This window comes from Passer domesticus, chromosome 6 (assembly GCF_036417665.1).
Source record: "Passer domesticus isolate bPasDom1 chromosome 6, bPasDom1.hap1, whole genome shotgun sequence".
In the NCBI taxonomy this organism is placed as follows: domain Eukaryota; kingdom Metazoa; phylum Chordata; class Aves; order Passeriformes; family Passeridae; genus Passer; species Passer domesticus.
In genome coordinates this window covers 48,694,807-48,715,758 of record NC_087479.1, presented here as the reverse complement: position 1 = coordinate 48,715,758, position 20,952 = coordinate 48,694,807, and the positions used below count along the sequence as shown (strand labels likewise).

The following is a 20,952-nucleotide window of genomic DNA, read 5'->3' as shown; positions in this document are numbered from 1 at the left end:
GACTTCAAACACAAACCACAAAGAGGTGTGTGCACCAAAGGCAAGTCACGTTTTCCCAGAGGGGCAGATGAAACACAATGCTCTTACCCAAGGTTGGCTGTGCACGTCTGGACTGGTGTTCACTTTCAATGGTAAGTGAAACTATTGAATACTGAAGAAAAACAATTCAAAAAAACACCACAACAAAACCCCAAACAAAATGAAAAGTATTAACACCACAAACTGCACCCTCAGTCTCATCCACATGGCTAATCTGATTTCTGCCAAGCAGGACCAAGTGGTCCAGCTCTTCCTATTTCTTAAGGGCTAGGAAAAGATCAGTAACTTCAATCATATCACCCTGTCAAGAAACTTATGCAAAGTAATGAACCAAATAACATGTACCAGATAGGATACATTAATTTTTTCCACAGGTAAGCAATAGCTAGGGATACCAGGACCATGGAATAACAACTCTATTCTTTTAGCTGTACTTTTGAAGCAAGAGTTCACTGAGGGTCATATTTCACTAAGAGCTCTGGAAAAAGTAAGGAAATGGTCAATACTGACTAAGAAATAAAGAGTGGGAAAACAGGCTTTGCCAGCTATAATTAAAAACAAGTATTATACCATTAAGAATTAAAAATGGTCAGGAAGAGAATCAAATCGGACAGCCTCAAAAGGAAAGTGCCTATAAGGCAGGATTGGATCTGCTTCTCCAATCATCATTTCAAAATCATACATGACTGTTGAGTGAGGTCTGGGGGAATTGTTTCTTGATATTAAGCAAAGGAAGAGTTCTGCCATCAATATGTGTTAAAACCAAAGGCAAGTTTGCTTAGACAGAAACAGTTTTTGACATCACTTCTGGTGCAGAACAGAGGTTTTGGACAAGACATAAAGCATAGCTTGCAAACTTTTACCTTTTTTTGTCTGCATGGATAAATTTTACCCTATTCTCTATTACTTTTATTCACTGAACTATTTCAGTACAAACCCATAATTCTTGTTGGAAAAAAACAAAGCTGTTAAATTTCAATAGCAAGCTGGTAAAATACGAGCACTTCAAGCAATACACAGGGTGAAACAGACTCCAGGCCTGGGTGGCACAGAGCAGATTATGGGTGTGCAAACACACCTTTTACACAATCAGGCCAGGTAGTCAGAAAATAACCTTGCTGTAGCACAGTTTCTTCACATTTCTACCTTCACCCTCCTCAGTGAGTCAGATATCCATACATTCACCCTTCACAGCCTTCTTACCTAATCTTCCCTAGAAGTGCACAAGGCAAAGAGAGAAACACTGGCAGAATTTGGGATGCCACTGGGTGGGAAGTGACACCAGTTGTTCTGATTAGGAAAGGCAAACAACATCCCTTACACATGAGGTTCAAGGTACATTTTGGGGACACCTCACCAATGTGCCTCCATCAGTAGAAGATGCACCTAAATTCTGAATTGGGGGTAGCTCCTAAAGCAGAGGGAATATATCAAGTCAGTCCTTGAAAGAAAGGCAAGCACAAACCAGTGTCCTGAGATGAAAAATTCCTGCTATCAATGCTGTGAGATGTTTTCTGAAAGTTTCTGCTCTTATACATTTTTTGAGTGCTGGCAAATGAGCTATACTGAAAGCAACATTCACGCATCAGGTGCAGGGATCCAAGGCTGGAAAGTAAAATTGTCTTTGGCACAGCAACAGGGAGAACAGCTGATGGGCAGAGGGATTCAGAGGCACCATGCCAGCTCCAGAAGGTTGGAGACCAGAATGGACAATGCAAGCTGGGTCCCTGAGATGCCGTTCAGCACTTTCCCATCTGATCCTCTGCATAACCTCAGGGAGAAGAAAAAACTAGCTGGACTGAAGACAGAAATATCTGACACCATTTTGGAAGGATTATATCTACCAGAGACCGAGAATAAAAAAGTATTCTTCAAAATAAAAAAATAAAAACAAAACAAATACTTCTATCTCTGAAATAATATTGACCAACTAAAGAATTCAGGAGCTTTGCTCTCCTCACTTTGGAGGAAAGAGAAACACTGGAAATGTGAGGTCTTCATACATTGGCCTAACTGCTTTTTCCTGTGTGCATGCAGAAAGCCAGTTTCTTCCATTTTATATTTGACACGAGACTAATTACACAGCAGCAGCAGATAAAAAAGGCAGCCTAGAATGAAAGGGAGACAGGAAAGGATTAGGTAGATTTTAAAGCCACATTTGGCCCATCAAAACTCACAGAGAAAAAGCAATAGCATGAAAACCTTTAAAGTGGTGGATAATAATACTGAGAAAATACCATAAAAGAACAAAAATCCAATCAAGCCCAAACTTCTGGTAAAACAGCAAGCTTCAGTGTGCAGCAGGAAAAGCAATAGATGACATGCTTGTGTGTCCACAGGAATGTGTATATAACATCCAAACAAATGAACATTTTACAAAGTAGCTTTCACTAACCTGCAACAGAAATATGAGAGGAGCTGAATTTAGTCTTTACACTGCTGGAAAACAGAACAACCAAATATGAAACTGACAAAACCAGACAATATTGAGATGTTTTCTTAAATCACTTTGAAATGGTTTTTTCTCTGGTTTTGTAATAACTTAAGGCCTGCTGAACACCAGTCATGAAAATATTCCTTGTACAGCACAGCTACGAGATCCTTACTTTTCAGGCTCACTTACTAACAGAACTGTAGTTCTGTTCATGGGTGAACCAAAATGCAATTCTCATGATTCTGGAAAATGAACTCCATCTCAGTGAGACCCAATATATGGAGGTTTCTTAAATCTATTCAGGAATAGATGAAGCAAGAATAAGAATTTTAAGCATCCAATCAACCTAGCAGAAGTGATTCATATTCCAAATTAATCTAAAGATTTAAAAATGCTTGGATTCCCTAAATGAGAGCCTTTTCATTTTTTTAATTTTTTTTTCTTGGTGGGAGAGGGAAGAGGCATTATCAGCATTTTAAAGCTCTCTGTAATAATTACTGACACAGAAAAGTTAAAAATAAAGAACATAATCTTTACTTTAAAATTCTACAAAGGATACAGGAACCATCCAGGCTAAAGAACTTCAAGATGACCACAGCTACCCATGTGTCTTTTTTGTCTTTTTTTTGTCAAAAAAACAGATATTAAAAAGGATTAGAACACAAGTGGCAATACCACACTTAATATTTGTGTTTGCAAAATACTTCTATGTACACATACAGACATTAATTCCACATATAACTAGGGATGTTTGCCTAACAGATTTCATGCTTTCAGACCCTGCATTGATTTGTAGCACAACACAATTTCCATCTCTGCAGATGTTCACTGGTGTTTTGGAGTACCTGAGTTTCTATAAGTGGGATTCAACTTGCCTAAGCCCAGAAGATCAATAATGTATGTACCTGTACATGCACGTAGCCATCCTTCACAGAAGAATCTAAATCATCTCACACTCCAGGAACAAACAGGCTGTTTTAGAGTGGGGTTCACATCACCCAAAGCAAATATCTGAAGTCAAAAGAATCCTTCTACCAGCACCCTTTTACCCATCTCTTCCTCTCCACTGCCTACAGACAGCTGACTAGCTCAGGCAGAGTTTAAAGTTAAAGCAGACAGACCTTGCCCAAATGCCCAGCCCAACCTGCTTTATAAACTTGCTGCCAGGAGACACTAAGATTTCTGAAAAATAAGATGCTTCCCAGGTAAAATCAGAAACCCACTGAGATTTCAACTGTCCCCCAAATCTTTAAACAATTTTGAACGTACTTATGTAACCTGATTGTCCAAAATGTCATCTATGCACAGAAAACTGTGAATGTTGTGCACCTAACAAAACCTTCTCCCCAAAACCAAGATGGTAAGCTCTGCATGGAGCCCCTTCAGCAAGCACCAAGCTGTGTCTTCCTAGTTTTACTGCATCCTTGGCACCTAGTTCATTCAAATATACACCAAAGGGACTTCCCAAGCTTTTTCAGTTACCTGATGGATTGTTACCAATTTCTGCATGAGAATGCCAATTATTACGGAGGAAACACATTACATTGGAGTTACCTAAGAAATGGAATAATTCTTATGTTTGAGTAGTAACTGTTGCTTTGAACACTTTAAATCACTGTGTTGAAATATGGTTTGAATACTTTCAGTTGCTCTGATTTTCACCACCTTCTCTCCTAGCCAACGTGTCTTGCTGAAAGGTTGCTCATGGAATTGTTTCTTTCCAGCATGAAAGGTTATATTTTTCTGAAATTTCTTAGGAAGTCTTTCTAATTAATTAGTCTACAATTCCCACAGCACTTTATTGAATTCAATTTTTTTTTTTTAATTAGGTGTTGTGGGTTTTTTGGCTTGGTTGGGGTTTTTTTGATTGTTTTAGAAAGCTCCCAAAGCTCTCTCAAGCAGAAATATTTCTTGCTCTCTCTGCAAAAGATGCTTTTTGGATGCTTTCGCTACTGAGAAATTTTTGGCTCTCCAGGGGACAATTAAACAATGACAACATTGTATTCAGCCCAAAGCATAATTCTATTTTTGAAAGTTTCATTTGACTAAACATGATACTGACCGCAACTTTCCATCCACAAGGCAATGTAATTCAAGTTCAGCCTCATGTCAGTGTGACTGGCTCAGCCCAGGTCCCAGGAGGTGCAAAACTCCTTAGCTGGCAATGTGATTAGGTAACCAGTTCTCCTTCAGGCTGACTACATGGATGGATTCAAAGCTGCTTCTCCAACTGGTAATCAGCAAAGGTCTTAATAGGATTTAAGAAGCAAAGGCAAGCCTTGATGGGAAAGGCAAAGTGGACCAATTGCTTATCCTTGAAATGAAAAAAGAAGCCATGAGGAAAAAAGTTTGAGCACAACTGAAAGCAAACCCCTGAGTCATGACTAATTCCTTCATTTCCAGCTCTCTGTTTCTGTTACTGGCGCTTGCTCCTTTTAGCCATGTGATCCCAAACTTTCTCATTACAGAGGGAGAATTGCCCTGCACAAAGCACAACTATAATCCTCCTTCCTAAGCTCTGAAGGGATCTGGTCAGACCTTCCCTCTGACAAATGGCAGAAACCATCACAAGAAGCAGCAGACAGCAGGGGACTAAACCTCTGAGTGCAGCATTACTGGCTAAAGGCTACTCACTGCCTGTGTTCTTTCTACATTTCCCACTTCATTTTAACTACTTTAGGTTGTTATTCTTTAGGCTAAGGGTCTACTGCATGGTCTCACCTCACCTTGAGCCCGTGGATGTTATATAATGAAAATAAATAATGAAAAAGCTCTAAAAATCTCTATTGTATTTAATGATCCATGGATTTAGATTCACGGTGCTTGGTAAATCTGGAACTTGAGAAAAGAAGTGAATAAAACCCTGAAGTGAAGGTGTTATTTGGTTCACCTGTGTATTTAGAATACACTTGAAAAATGAACAGTTAAATTTAACATGAGACATTATGCACTTAATTATCCTTTCTCACATGGTGACTGATATGCAATAAACCCATATTCCTTTATGCAGTTATGAAAAGAACTTAAGGAAGGAATCATCAAGGCAAAGGTGACATACATAGGCCTGCTTTTAAAGAGTGATTTCCTGGAAAACCTTCCTCAGTACTTTTTCCCCCCATCTATAGTCCAGGGATATTTGACTATCCCAGGGAACATTTTAGAAGTTCATGATTTACAGGAATAATTCATACAACATCCTTAAATTAATGGCCATTCAGGACAGAGGAAAGAAAATAATACAGAGTGAAAGCAGAACTCAGTTAAGTACAGAGAAGCCATGCTAAAAGCCTTTTGAGGGCTCCTGAATGCATATGGGATCTGTTGAGACAAAAAGCTATTGCTAGGAGTCAGTGTTGATTTGCACATTTGTGCTGCACAGACCCTGGGGATTAAGTGAGGCACAGAATTCCGGAGTCAGGAGAAGAGCAGCATCCTGTGAGCGTGACACTTCTGCCTCTCTGGAAGGCTACAGCTCACAGGGCTGTAAAAGGCATCGTACTTCTTTTTTTTTTATGGAGCCAATATCATCTATGAACTGAGATTCTTTTTAATTCATTTTGGCACTTATTTCTTGCCTTCCACTTTCTGTGGCCAGCACCTCTTTCCCCCTAAAAAGAAGTCTTTTGTCCCCTCTCCCTTCTGTCCTCATCCACACAACATTTCAGCAGACCCCTGCATGAAGACAGCATTAGCTGCAAATGTATCAGTGCAACAGAGACTCTGCTTGGTACCTGCTCACCAGCAGTGTCTCTTTCAATCTTTCTCTGCCAATAAAGGATTTTAGGGGATTGCAGGAGGTTTACTTTCTGTGCAGGAGGCTAAGAGCTGCACTGTGTAACTATAGCGACAACTACCGTGAAAGCTCTTGATTTTTTATTGACATGCCTTGCAACACCCCGTGGAAAAAATTATACAATTAGAGAAACAGAAAATTAAACATCCTAAAGGCCAAAGGAAAATATTGTGGTGATCTGCATCTCCATGCATTGCTTAAATACTTCCTCGTGGTAATTTGCTTCTTTTACCGTATAGCTGTAACATTAAAATAGCATTTCAAAATTCGCAGTTTCAACAGTGATTTAAGCCTCCACAATGCCAAAACAGAAGATACACTTGCTATCAGCTCAGAAAACACTGTAGCACATTGCTGTATTTGACAAAGATTCATCACTGGGAAACTGACACTACATAAATGGAGAGAAGAATAAGGTGCACAAATTTTTTCATAGAGTAACAAACATTTGCATAGGGATATACTGAATTATTCATCTCTGACAGACAAGACAAAAGACACATCTTTCTAAAAGGTATTTCTCTATCCAAAGGATATGCATTTTAAAGGATTTTCCTGTGCTCACAGCAGCTGAGAACTGTGTGAAAACGATACTGAGATCCTTTGTCCCAGTCTTAAGAGTTCTGAGACTTGATAGACAAGTTTGACATTGCAAATCTACCAGAACAGTTTCACAGCAAAATGTGAATATGCTGCAGTCTGAAATTGCCTCAAATATCCTGGAAAGTTACCAAATCGCTTACGTCGAGCTTGAAAATGCCACCTCTAAATGTGCTTCCAAGGCCATGATCCACAGTGCTGGAAAACTGATCCTTGCTAATGGCCACCATTTATAGCCTTAACCTTTACTACATTGCTTCAGTTCTCTCCAACAGCTTAAAAAATATTAATCAAAAACACTTCCAAAGATTTTAGCAATTACCACCAGACTGAGAACTAGACCTGCAAAAACCTTGACCTCATTGACAAAGTGGATTTGCATGGTCACAGGAATTGCCAGTTTTGCAGTCAAGGAATGGGATGATCAAAACACTTTACCCCAGCTGCCAATTCTCATTTCCTGCTCTGCTGTCATGATTTATGTCTCTAAAAAAGCACAATAATCACAACTACTTTTTTATTTTAATCATCATCCAAAAGAAAAATACTTAATAGCAAGATTTAAGGAAAATACTGAGCTGTTAATATAGCTCTACTGAATCTAACACTCTTGCAGTACACAATGCAATCCTGGCAGCCTGGAAAGGATGAAAATGATGTGTTGCTATGGAAACAGGAAGGCACATGTTTAGGTTGCTCATCCCTGAAGAGCTGCCCCACCAATATATTTAAAGTCTGCTAATAAAATTTTAATCAATTATTAGAATAAAGTGAATTTTACCTCCTGTTGGACACTAGAATCTTGGTTTACATACTGTCAAGTTCTTTTAATGTTCCCTGCATCCAGCTATACCCTACAACATTAATAATTAATTTATTCAAAACAATGTTAACATGCACTTTTCTAGTTCAGCTACATAAAATTGTTATTCCACACAGCAATAGATACCAGCTTCCCAAATTAAATTCCTGTGCATGTAGGAAGTTGGTTTTTGCCTCCTCCCCCTTCAAAAAAAGCAACCATATCAACTCAATAAATCAGGCCTGTGATTATTACTGGCTTAAGACCATTGACCATGGATATGCCCATTAAGAATGTGACAATTAGTCCAGTGCCAGTGTTGTCACTCACCAGACACCCTAAACATCTGCTGTTTCCTTGAAATTATAGCTTCCACCTAACCATGACATACCTGCAGACAGATCTTTCAAAACACTGGGACTTACAAAGTAAAAATGCATTTCCAGACAGCCAAACAGAAAACGGGCCAAGTTATTTGCTGGCAAATATCCACTTATTTCACTATTATCATAGCAGAGCATCTGGCTCCAAACATTAACTATGTCAGTACACTTATTTGTTATTATACTGGGAAATCAATAAGCAAGACTTCATCAATCCTACTACTAATCTATTAAATCATTCTTTATAAATAACTAAGTACAATGTTAAGACTACCAGTATGATAATAAACAGTTAACAAGCTCTGTATTCTGGATCACAAAACAGCAAAGCAAAGCTGAAAAGACAAGAAATCCATACTGTGAACAAACAGGTGCAGTTTTTTGGTTTGTGCTTTTTTTTTTTTTTTAATGTAGTTGTGGTTTAACTAGGCAGGCAGTGAAACACCACACAGCCATTCCCTCACTGCCCCTCAGTGGGATGGGAAAGAGCACTGGAAAAAGGTAAAACTTGTGGGCTGAGATAAAGACAGCTTGATAATACAAAAAAGGGAGAAAGAATAAGAATAATAATAATGATAGAAGAATACACAAAAACAAATTATGCACAATGCAAGTGCTCACCACCCCCCAGCTGATGCCCAGCCAGTCCCCTAAGCAGCAGCAGCTCCCCTCCAAGGTTTTTGCACAGAACGATGCCATATAGTGTGGAATATCCTTGTGGCCACTTTGGGGTTCCTGTCCTGGCCTGTCCCCTCCCAGGTCCTTATGCGCCCTCTCCCAGCCTACTCAAGACAACTAAACCATCAGTGTGTAATCAACATTTTTCTCATCTGAAATCCAAAAGACAGCACTTCACCAGCTAATAAAAGAAAATTCACTATCCCAGCTGAAACAATGACAAGAGTCATACATTATAAATTATTATCTTAAAATTTTAATTAATTTTCATTCATGTATACAATATTCCTCTGTTTCAGTATTCCTTGTAGGACTCCAGTGGTTCATTCAGACAAGTCATTCAGGAAGAAAACCAACTCTCAGACCTACCAACCATAAATCTTTACTGCACTGAGATGAATCAGAATATTAGAAGTACCAATGTCAGAAGAGATATGAGTGACAGCAGGAACAATATGTCCTTTAAAGAGGCCAGACTTATCTGGTTTCAGCTTCAGAGATATCAAGTAGGGGTGATTTTCCACACTCTGCTCCCAGAACACACCAGCACTGTCAAGAATATGGCTGTCTGTATCCACTGTTATATTCAGGATTCAAGTGTTCTAAAAAAACCCTGACACTAATCTCCTGATCAACTGCACAAGATTTTTAAGGTGTTTCTTATTTTTAAACCAAACTTGAAATACACTGATTTCCTCCAACAACACTCCCATTTCCTTTTCCTGGCTTTGTAATTAACATGAAGACATAATAACTGCAGGCACAGCCCTCCCCCAAACCAGGATCCCACTGTGTAAGCATTATGCAGTAGCTATATTTCTTCTTCCCCTAAGGTATCCACTGTGATATTTTAAAAGACTTATTTGCTTACAGCTAAACAGATGATATTTACTCACATTACAAAACTCCTGTCATACAACTCCAGCATTATTTAACCACCTTCTCTTAGGAGACAACCAAGGACAGCAGGTCAGGACAGTCACACGCTGTCTGGAAAGGCTCGCACTAAGTACACACACATTGTCCCTTCTCCAGCCATGCAAAAATAACCTGAACAAAATAATCATCCAGTTTCATCAGCAGTGTAATATACAACCAAATTTCTGAGTGTTTTGCTAAATAAGTACATTCATTTACCCCTTCAGCAATAAAACCCAGGATCTCAGCAGTACAGCAGTTCCCTTTGGCTCAGAAGGTCAATATGACAGTGCTTCATTCCTGTTACTTTTTAAGGGTTTAGCTGCTGCCTGGGCATCTCCACTGGCTACCAAACTATTTCCAAATGTCCTTTCACCCAGGCATCTGTCTCTCCAAAATTTTGGAGACAAACAGCCTATGGGAAAGTGAGAATGACATAGTGACCTTTGGAGTACAGTGCCCACAGCCTCCCTTCCCCATGAAGGTTCCCGTTAGTTGTGACACTTTAGCTAATTTATATCACTTTTATTGCATGAAAGACAGTGTGGCTTCACCACTCTCCTTTTTTCCATGTCAGTATTTTCAACCCTGCTTACTGTTCAGAACTTTCATGGATCCCAGGCAAGAACATTTTCAGGACATGGAATAATTTAGTCTGGACCTCTGGAGATTGTCTACTTAACCTCTCTGCTTGAGAGCCTACTACTACAACTACTCCCATGCCTTGAAATTTCTGCACTGCTTCTTACACTTTGCACCAGGCACAGTACCCAGAGAGATTGCTGGATGCAACTGGGTACTCTGAGGCAGTTTAAGGTTTGCTCACCTCAAGCAAACTTCCCATTTTTCCAAACTTGTGGGATCTTGCCTTTCCTCCACTCACACTTCTCTGCAGACAAAAATCCTTATTCTTTTCTGAGAAACTCAATGTCACTCTTCAAAAAATCCTATGCACTAGCCAGCTCCAAAATAGTGCAATTTTCAAAAAGGGTTGGATTTTCAGCTTTTTTAATTTACTTTAAAAAGCACACATAAAGCTACTTTCTGCAGATGGAGTAAAACGTACCATGTGAATATGACAGATTGGCTTTCTCACTGGACACTGAAGGGTTGCTATGATTCAGACATTATGCTTTAATATTTAAACTTCCACAATCTGCAGATATGCTGATATAAGAACAAACGTCAGAAGGCTGACGTTTCTGAGATCCATCTCAGAAAAAGGTCAACTACACGCTCTGAAATCAGGTTCTGGTTCTGTCCATTGGAATTTGACAGATTTCAGCCACTTGGGTAAGAAAAGATTGCCAAAGAGGAATCCACCACTATGGTGCAGCTTTCAAACACTCATGAGGAGACACTATACTGTCATTTCCTTTGTCCTTACTGGGAGATGTAAGAAATAGCAAATGGCTTTATTTATATACATTGGGCCCCTTGGTTCTTTTGCTTCCCAAGTCCTCTTTTTCCACAGATCCACATTTATTTACTGATTGAATTTTACAATAGTACCATACTACTTGACTCCACATAGGAAATTTACTTTGCAGTATTATTTTTGCCTTCTCTAAAATTTGTCACACCTGTCAAATTAAGAGATTTCACAAGCTCCATATAGCTCAGGACATCAGAACCACAAAGCCCCAACATGTTTGGTTTGGTGTGGTTTGAGGGTGGTTATTTTTCCTTTTTTTCTTGATGATAGGACCCTTTATGCTGATTCCAGCCTTAAATACTGCATCCTGAGCAGCACAGCAACTGGGGAAAACAAGATCTACAGTGTCAGCCACTTACATGTGTTCTCACGTAGTCACCATCTGTTTGGTAGTCCCAGAAGTCAGCAGCTCGTATCACAAAAAGCACTGTCATATTAAACACCCTGCTGACACAGAGACCACAGAGTGAGGGACTGAGCCTTGCTGGCTGCTGAGCCATCAGGTTATGGCCTCAAAATGTACCAGCATAGAACCTCTAAATGATAGTCCTTCAAGGTCTTTTCCTCCTCTTCCTTCTCCCAGCTACGGGCTTTGCGCTGATGATGAAACTGCTGCAGCTCACACTGTATAAGTTTCCTAAATAATTGCAATTTTACAGACTTGCAAGTCTGCAAACATTTCTTATTGCATGTGTTTGCAAGATATGTTGAGAGGATGAAAAAAACCCACCAAAACAAAGGTTCCAGTCCTTGTCAAAATAAGCCATTTGTCCTTCATTCAGTGAAGTGCCTCATGGTTAGGTGAGTTAAACAGGACCAGGGAAGCATTTTGAAAGGCTGAAAGGATTGTCTCCTGGGCTCCTACAGAGGAATGATCCAAACTCTGCCATGTGGTAGGATGCAGTTTGCTTTCCATGGCTTAATTGTCCTAAGCACATGTGAGTGAGTGTATCTCATCCATTTCCAAGGTCTGAAACAACACACCGAGCCCTTCAAGACCATACTGCTTAAGCTCTGATACTGAGAGAAAAAAAAATCTTCATGTCCATCCTATCACTACATGACCATAACATGTAGTCCCTGTGAAGGACTTGGGACTGCGATCTGCAAAACACAGTAATAAAAATTTCTGTCATTTCCAACAGGAAAAGAAACAAGCTCAAAAGGGATAACCTGCTCACTCCTACATATATACACACATACACAAAACAATACAGGTTTAAATCAAAATATGGACATGTTAAACCATTACTCCTTGGTATAGCATCTTATTTGCCTTAAAAGAAAGCAGAAATTCTTCACATCTGTGTTATTTGTGAGATTTTAGGCTTCATCTTATTGTGTCAATTTGTTTCCCAAGAACAAGAGAACTTGACAACCTCCAGCTTCATGGTTGGGTTGATCTTGCCAACAGAGATGATGATGATGTAGCATTTGCATTCTGTAATTCCCTTCAGCAGATAAGTAGATTTCTGTTTTTACAGAAATACGCCAATCATTTTAATTTAATGTATAAATATATTTTTTTTCCTAAGGCTGGTTCTGAAACACTTAAATCTGCTCATAAACATAGAATGAAAATTTTTATAGCCACACAGTTCCTTTTCTAGCAACTACTATTTGAAAGCTGGATTTTGAAGTCCCCTTCTTCCCTTCTCCCTTTCCAGCCTCACAAAGGGAGTGTGGTAGAGCAATTTGCTCATGGAGGTATCACTGAATATAATTGTTTCAGTAACAAGCTTGTTTCCCAAAAAAAGTAGCCCAGCAACAGAAGTGTCGGCATGGAGACACAAGCAGAGAATCCTGGAAAAGCCTCCAAGATTGTTCTGCCAAGTTACACACTTGGATCACTGAGCTCTCAGCTCCCAAGATGACCATGATAGCAAACACTTCAAGCAGCGCCAACCTACTGTGACCTAAAGGTCACATCAGAGCAGAACTGAAATACTAACAGTATTTCTCTTCTGATAGCTCCAAAAGGGCCCCTGATGGGAATACCAGACACTGTCTTCCCTATGTTCTCAACACCCTGTTGTTCAGTACATTGAATAACAATGGCAAAGCTGGTAATTAGTCATTGAGAACCCACTTCCTTGTTAAGACAGCAAGAAAGCCACTGCACTTGACACTGACACAAGGGCTGGGTTGCCCAGGGGCTCAGGCCAGGTGCAGCCCACCAGAGGAATTGTGTCATGCTTCTCCAGAAGGCAGCCCTTTGACACAAGATCTGTCACTGCCTGGAGCACTGGCCTGCCCTCCACACATGGCTGCCTTCCCCTGAGGTAAATCCAGCCTTGTTCTTGGAACTGCTTTCTGGGCTGCACAAAGCAACACCAGCAGAGACTGCCAGACCCAAAGGAGATGGGGACACCCCCAGGCAGGCAGACAACCATGGACACTGCAGGATTAGGGGCAGAGCAGCAACACACTCAGACCTTCCTGGCTGGAGAGACACACATAGGACTGGCTGTGAGCAAGAAGCAGTTTAACAATGCAGTACCAGCTCAGAGCAGCAGCAGGAGATGAGCAGCCCTCCTTCACACCGCAGGGGATCAGAGATAATTCAGAAAATGGAGACAGATTCAATTTAATATAGCAAATTAAAGGGAAACCAAGAGAAAAAAATTGGGTCAATCTGGTATGCACATGGCATTCTCATTGATGAAACGAGTAGACAACAAGATTTTACAGAGGTCTCCAGAAATGAACAGCACCCAGAACCTCAGCAGATGGCCTTGAAAAAACGGCCTGTTCACTTCAGAGTCCCACTGGGAGCTGAGCCCTTTCAAAATAACTGGAACAGTCTCTAGATATCAAGCAACCACCAGCAAAGGAGGTGAATTTGCTTTCACAGCATTTCCTCTGGTTCATTCCAAGTTTTCTCTACTCATTTGTGTATTTCCAATTAAATTACCATTCTTGTTTTCCTAACTGGTTCCCCAGTTAGCAGCAGGGGAGGAAAAGCATAAAAACAAAAGCTCTCAGTGATACAGCCTCAGAAATGCACCCGAATGTGCAGCTCCAGGGCTCTGACACAACAGGGCTGAACAAACCGCTCCTTCCCCTGACATCCCAAGGACAGGGATACATGGGGCTGTGCATTTGTATTCCCTGCCACCACCTCGGCCTGGCCTTCCTCCTCGCTCCCCCAGGCACAGACATCATCTCATCATCGGGGAGATGACCTGTGAGCAAACTGCATTGCAGCCTGCACTGCCTGGGCACCGAGCCCACGGCGAGGGAAACAACACGGAGCAAAGCAACAAGAACACCAGACGTTCAGCTTCTGACATGCCTGGCTGTTGAGACACAAACTCTGCTGCTCCAAGGGGTCAGCAGCACATGCATAATGCTGCTGCAACCTCCAGAAACACCCCTTGTGTCTCTGCTGTGGGTGTAGAGCCAGAGTGCAGGCTCATTTTCACTTCCAAAAAAAAATTAATTAAGGGAAACAGATGTATAGGTAGCAAAGTATTTTCCTGTGCCCACTACAAATCTGGTTTCTCCCAGTGACCACAAACCACAGAAGAGAAGGTGTCTGGGAAAGAGAGGATAAGTCTTTGCTAACAGTCTAATTTTCATTTGGAAGTGAAGGGAGCACTCGTTGAGAAAAAAGGCGGAGGAGATAAAAATCAGAGATGGTGAAAGCGCATTCATAAAGGGCACAAGGAAAAGGGGGGAGGAAATCAATCACAAGAACAGACAAGATCAAACGGCAGCATACCAGTAACAGCAGTATTTCCTTGGGAAAAAAAAGCTGCAGGATGAAGAGGCAGCACAGCACCACGCTGTGAGGAGTGCTGCTCTCCTCACCCACTGCATAGAGAGAGTTGTTCTTTCTCCATAGCAACAAGATACTTAAAAGCCAATCTGGAGACTGAAGACCAGCTCAAAAACAAAACACAACATGTATCAATTTATTATCTCTATTTTAAGCCTCAGCTAGGAAGTACACAGGATAGCATTTGTTTAGCCAGAGGAAGCATCTTCATGGAAAGCTCTCTCCTCCCTTTATACCTCCGTGCCTCAGAAGCAGCCCTCGGTGTGAAGCAAACAGTGGCACTTGACACGGCCCCTGCTCTCTGCTAATGCCAAAAACATCAGGCACAAACACAGCCCGAGGTGCTCTAGTTGAAGCTATCCACTGCTGCCTTTTGCATGGACTGCAGGCAGGCACCCATACCTCCAAACTTTTCTCACAGGACTCTAAAAGTGGGGGGGGGGGGAAGGAGGAGGAGTTTCAGCCTTTTGCTGCAAAAAACGAAACAACAAAACCTCCAATAAACATAATAATGAATAAAAAACCCCCTAACTTGCTGTTTAGTAGTTACCAGCTCAAGTCACTGATTGCAAGGGCTCAGGATATGCTCGTGTCATGTCCTTGAAGCCTGCCTATACCTGCTTGGAAACAGCTCAGGCACCTGAATGACTCCAATAGAGCCATTATGCTGACTGCACTGGCAGGGCTCTGCTAACATTACAGACCTCACCTCCTCCTCAAAGGCACCCACGGAGCCTGCACAGCACATTCTAGAATGCATCAGGATTATCTAAGAAGCCCATCAAGTTTTAGGTGAATGGGCCATGCCAAAAAAGCTGCAGAGCAGCTGGGGTTTCAGTCCTGGCCTGGCTTTAGCTTAGCTGCTGGGATGAGCTTCCCCCACTCCCTTCCTGCAGAGAAGGAGCACACAGCAGCAGAGTTACCCAGGAGGAGCATAGCTGAGCATCACCCAGAGCAGCACTGCCTGTGCTCAGCCAGGAGTGCTCCAAAAGCAGCTGGGCACACAGGGGTAGGGCAAACAAGGCCACTTGGTGCAGCCACTGTCCCCCAGGGCACGATGGCACTGCAGGGGACAGGGCTGTGCACACAGGTGAAGTGTTTGCACAGCATCTGAGCAGGGAGGCTTTTGCCCGGTGGAAAAACAAGAACATGCTGAGGGTTTGGAAATGCAAGCTGAGAGTCTTGACTGGCACTGAATACTGGAGAACTGCTGGGAATCGGGCATGAGGTGGCAAACAGAGATGCAGAAAATTGTTGATTATGTACAAGCATGCCAAAAATATGGTCCAGGGCAACAATTTAATTTCTTCTAAAGTTTCCTTCACAGCAAAATTTTACTGTTTGGAGGGCCATAGAACATTCAGGAGGAAAGAAAAGCCTGGTTTAAGATTATCCAAAGATGTACTTCCAGTGTCTGCCATGAAAGTTATCTTTTGAATTTCATATTAGTATTAAACATAGTTCTAGTTTAGATTCACCCATGAGTCATGAGTTAAAAAAAAAAAAGTACTGTACTCAGCAACTTTGCCTTGGCTCAGCACTATTATCTTACAGACTTCATCTGTACATCTGCTAAATCAAGAACTCCAGAAAAAAATCCCATCCACATACACTAAACATCCATCTGTCTAACCATTTCTCCAACAACTAATGTATATTTTGGATCTAAAATACAGAAACTTCCAATCGGCCAATCCTTAACCGCTGTATTTATTATGGGTCTTGATTTTTCATTTCCTCATACAACATTTTATTCAAGAATAAAATATTAATTTGCAAGCCACTGAGTCAATTTACTGCTACTTTTGAAAAAAATTACTTTGTTTTACTACAAAATATTGCTAGAAGAGCTGCATGGGAAGGATAAGAGTAACATTCATCTGCATAGATTATGAAGTAGAAGGAAAAGCATGAATCAGCTTGTCCTCATAAAAAACACATTTGCTAACCAAAGTCTGTTTCCTACACAATTAGTTACAAGTGCAGAAATATTTCTTTTAATAAGTTGCTTCAAAGGTTGCCAGGAGCAAATCTCTGTGGAATGCATACAAAGTTGTTCTGGTTTTTCCTGTGTAGGTTATCTCACTGAACTCAAAATGGAGGTACACAAAGAGCTTTTTAGGAGCCTAGGGAGCAACACAGCTAAAATACATGAAATATATGGTACTTTTTCTTTTTTTTTCCTACAACCAGAGTGGAAAATAATTTATGAGTCTATAGTTACAGCAGCTCCAGAAAAGCACTGCTTCCCATGCAGTTAAGTTTTCCCCCAGCTATGGCTTCAGCCTCAGCCAGCCCCACATCTCTCCCACCAGCGAGCCAGGCTGGGGGGGGCACTGTGACCAGACGTGGCATCTCAAAGTAGATGTCACTCCGGCATGAATTTCCAGTGCAGAACAAAAAAATCACAAGGCACAGGCTGTAAATCACAAGGGCTTAGTTGTTCCATCTTAGGAAATTAATTATCCTGATGATGTTATCTTAATTAAATGGTAGCTGATCTAAATTTATATTTAAGCCTGAAATGTGAATATATTTTAAAAACTCTTGATGATAGCAAATCTGAAGAGACAGAGGAAGGAAAGGAAAAATACCAGAGAAAGTAGAGGGCAAGAAACCATATTTCTAAGTACTGGCAATTACAGCTCAGATGTTTCCTCCTTTAGGGTTGTCTAGGTGAAGCACATTTCTACAGTGAAAATGTGAGGGTCCCTAAGCATAAGCTGAAAGCAGATACACAAAACATTAATGATAAAATTGACAGGAAATACAGGAAAAAAAACCCAATATCTGCAGTCAGAGGTTAGCAGAGAACCTCTGAAGAGTCCTGCTGTGTGAATAGTTATTTACACTTTTCTAGCTCACTGAAAACAGTGGTGGTCCTGTAGAAAATTTAAAGCCATCTACCAAGGTGCCATGCATAAAAGCCAGCAGCTGCTTGAGAGAGATTATGGGCAATGATAACCTTTACAAAGAAGGAAGAAAAAAAATGGCTAGCATGTAAGGAATTGTTCCTTTTTCTTCAAGGACAGGGGAAATTAAACATGGTCAGCAGAGAAAAGTGAAAACCAGGAATTATAGCTGTAACTGAACAGAGAGGAGACTACTCAAGTCTGATACCAACATCTCAGCATCTGAACAGCAAGAGACGCTAGATGTCCTAATCCTTCAATCCATACCCCTCCATCACCATTCCCATTTGTTTCCTACCCAAATCCCCTCACATTGAGACATCTTTTGTCCTTTATACCTGAAGGATCTAGCTAAAGCAATTGCCCTCAAATATTACCATAAGGAAAGGTAAAACACAACCATCTTTCCCTTTTCCAGGCTGATTTCTTCCTGAACACGTACATTTTGCAAGCAACAGGCTCAACTTTCTCATGACTCTTACAGGCAGATGGGCTGTTCACAGTCTCCTTTCCTTCTGAGCAGAGCTGGAAGACCCTCACACACCTATCAGTAATCTGCACTGAGTTTTACAAGGTCACATCCTGCATCACTCTCAATTGAATTCCAGCCTTCCAATCAGAGAAGCAAATGTACCTATAACCTTTGCAAGCAATTAAATGTACTGCCCTTGCTAACTCTGGTGATTTCTCCAATACTTGAATCTCAAGAATTCAGTAATTACATCTGCTGGCCTTTGTTCTGCCATGAGGTTGAGACAGCGAGTTTCACTCTGAATGTGTGTCAGAATCAGTTATCAAAAAAGGTCCCTTTTAAAGAGAGATACAATAAAAACAATTGTGCTCCTGCTTTTCCTTTTTGGCAGTACAGAAAAACCTTTACAAAACTAAGATCTGGCTTCTGTGACCTCCACACTGGTTGATCCTTTTGTCAATCTTGTTTGCAAGCTTCCTTATTCCCATTTTTGACAGGTCTGAGTTTGCCTTTGGATATGAAGGAATTTAAGGAAAGTATTTCCTTACATAGAAGGATGATATCCAAGTGGAAAACTTGATCTTTGAATCTAGACAAAAAAATAGTTCTATAATACTCTGGAACACTTACCAACACACATCACCATAATGAAGCCCACAGACAGGACAAGGGTCATATTTTTGCCTTAGTACAAACTTTTCTGAATCTGAGCTAGGAAAAGTTAGACTTTATACTGAAGTACCCAAAGTGCATTTAACTTTCATACAAGTACTGGAACTGAAGTTGGCAACTAAGGCTTTGCAAAAACAAGCATCATTCCAAAATTAAACCAGAAAAGGGGGATTAAATATCATGTTCTCTCTTTATGGGCCATGTAAGATATTACCTTAGTGTTAAATTACATTGGTCCATGAAGCTAACTGGAACAACAAAGAAGAAAAGCTGTTGTCCTCCAGGTGAATCATACCAGTAAGCAAGTTTGCACTGGGAGTGCAAAACATGACTTAGAAGAACAAATCTCTATTTTCACTAGTCTCTTTGAAAACAAAAATACCATAACCAAACACAGGAAAGGGAGGTAAGAGTACAGGATGCTACAAATGCTTAATAAATAGGCCCATCTCTATGAGGAAGCGTGTTGGAGAGACATGATTGTGTTGACCCACATGTGTGCATGAAAGGCAGTACACACACAAATGCCTGATTTGAGATCAGGATAAGATGCAGCCAGAGTTAAACGAGCATTTAAAAGAGTAGTAAGTTATTCCTGGTGAGACTCAAAGCATTACAGCCTTAGGACAGAACCCTTTTGAACTCTGAAATCAGGTCTCTTCATTGCCTATAACTAACTCTTATAACGAAAACCTGGTTATAAGGGGGATTCACAGGAAGGGATTCACAGACCTGTTAGTCACTTCTGGGAAAAATGACGTGATAAAAGAATAAAGAAAGCCAAATGCAGCTTGTAAACAAGGAGGTCCTTGCAATGTTAGTGTTATTACATTTTGTTTTCTTGTTATTCTCATCCAGTCAAAGACATTATCTCTAATTAAGGAGACCTATTTGATTTTGGGGATACAGCAACATGCAGTCATCTAATTACTTGAGATCTGTAAAAATCTTGGAGCCTCATCTAGAAGTTTGCACTGGTTCTTGGACCACTGACTTGCTGGATGAACACAACTGAAGCTGCACAAGAAAGAAAAGGCAAGAAGCAGCACAAGAGAGAAAAGGCAAGTCCCAATCAAATGGTGATGATCAATATGCTGTGGCTACTCATCTCCCAAGAGTGAAGTGTGTGGAAGAGTAGGAAATGCTGCTTAGTCTCAGACACAGCTAAAATATTAGGTTCACATAAATAAAATCAGTGGCAAGACTGACTGCAGTTACAGAGCAGACACTCATTGCTGATGCCCTGCATAACTTGGGATATTTCATTATCAGCATTGTGTGCTGTCTCTCAGATTTGAGCTTTTGTCAGTTCAAGGCCATGCTGCTTATTGCAGTTGACTTGGAGGCAATTCCCATCTCCCCCTCCTTTCCCCTCCATACACTTGCAGGGCAGAGTGAAAGGCAACACTGAGTTAAATCTTCATCATTTTTGTTGACAGGGTTCTTCATGAAAATTTCATGGAACCCATAGCATAGGCATTTGAAGGTGTGCTGCAGCTCCAGTTTAAAAATTAAAAGCATGGTAGAGGACAAAGTTGTAACTGTTATACACTGAAACACAATAATAAATATCTAAAGTCCAAAATGAACATAGAGTGAATGGGCTTCCATCCCAGGGACATACCATTGTTTGGCCTACCTAAAGTTCACAAATAAATTTCTTACAGATTTCAAGCCTTCTGTAGAGATGCAGAGATGCCCACAAGTGGTCACCACAAGGAGACAGTTTAATAGTGTAACCTCATTTTTCATGGTGTATTTTGTTCCTGTGACCCTACAATTTAAACAACTATCTAAGGTCATTTTTTAACAAAAAACTAAGGTCATTTTAGGTAACAATCTGGCTCCTCCTTGTTCTTCCTCTCTTTGGTCCTCTTATCACTCTGCCTAAATTCCCATGATGAAACAGGCTCTGCCTTGAGCTTTGGGAACACAAGATCAGAGCTGTCACCCTTCTGGACTCACCACTAGCTGCAATTCAGCCCTCCTGGAGCAGGCAGCATGTGGCTTGCTGTGTTCATACCTGCCCATGA

At 40.8% G+C, this 20,952-nt stretch overlaps 1 protein-coding gene across 1 annotated transcript in view; it reads right to left on the bottom strand.

Moving 5' to 3' along the window:
- Positions 1–20,952, bottom strand: part of SERGEF (secretion regulating guanine nucleotide exchange factor) — a 142,149-nt gene that overhangs the window by 11,306 nt on the left and 109,891 nt on the right.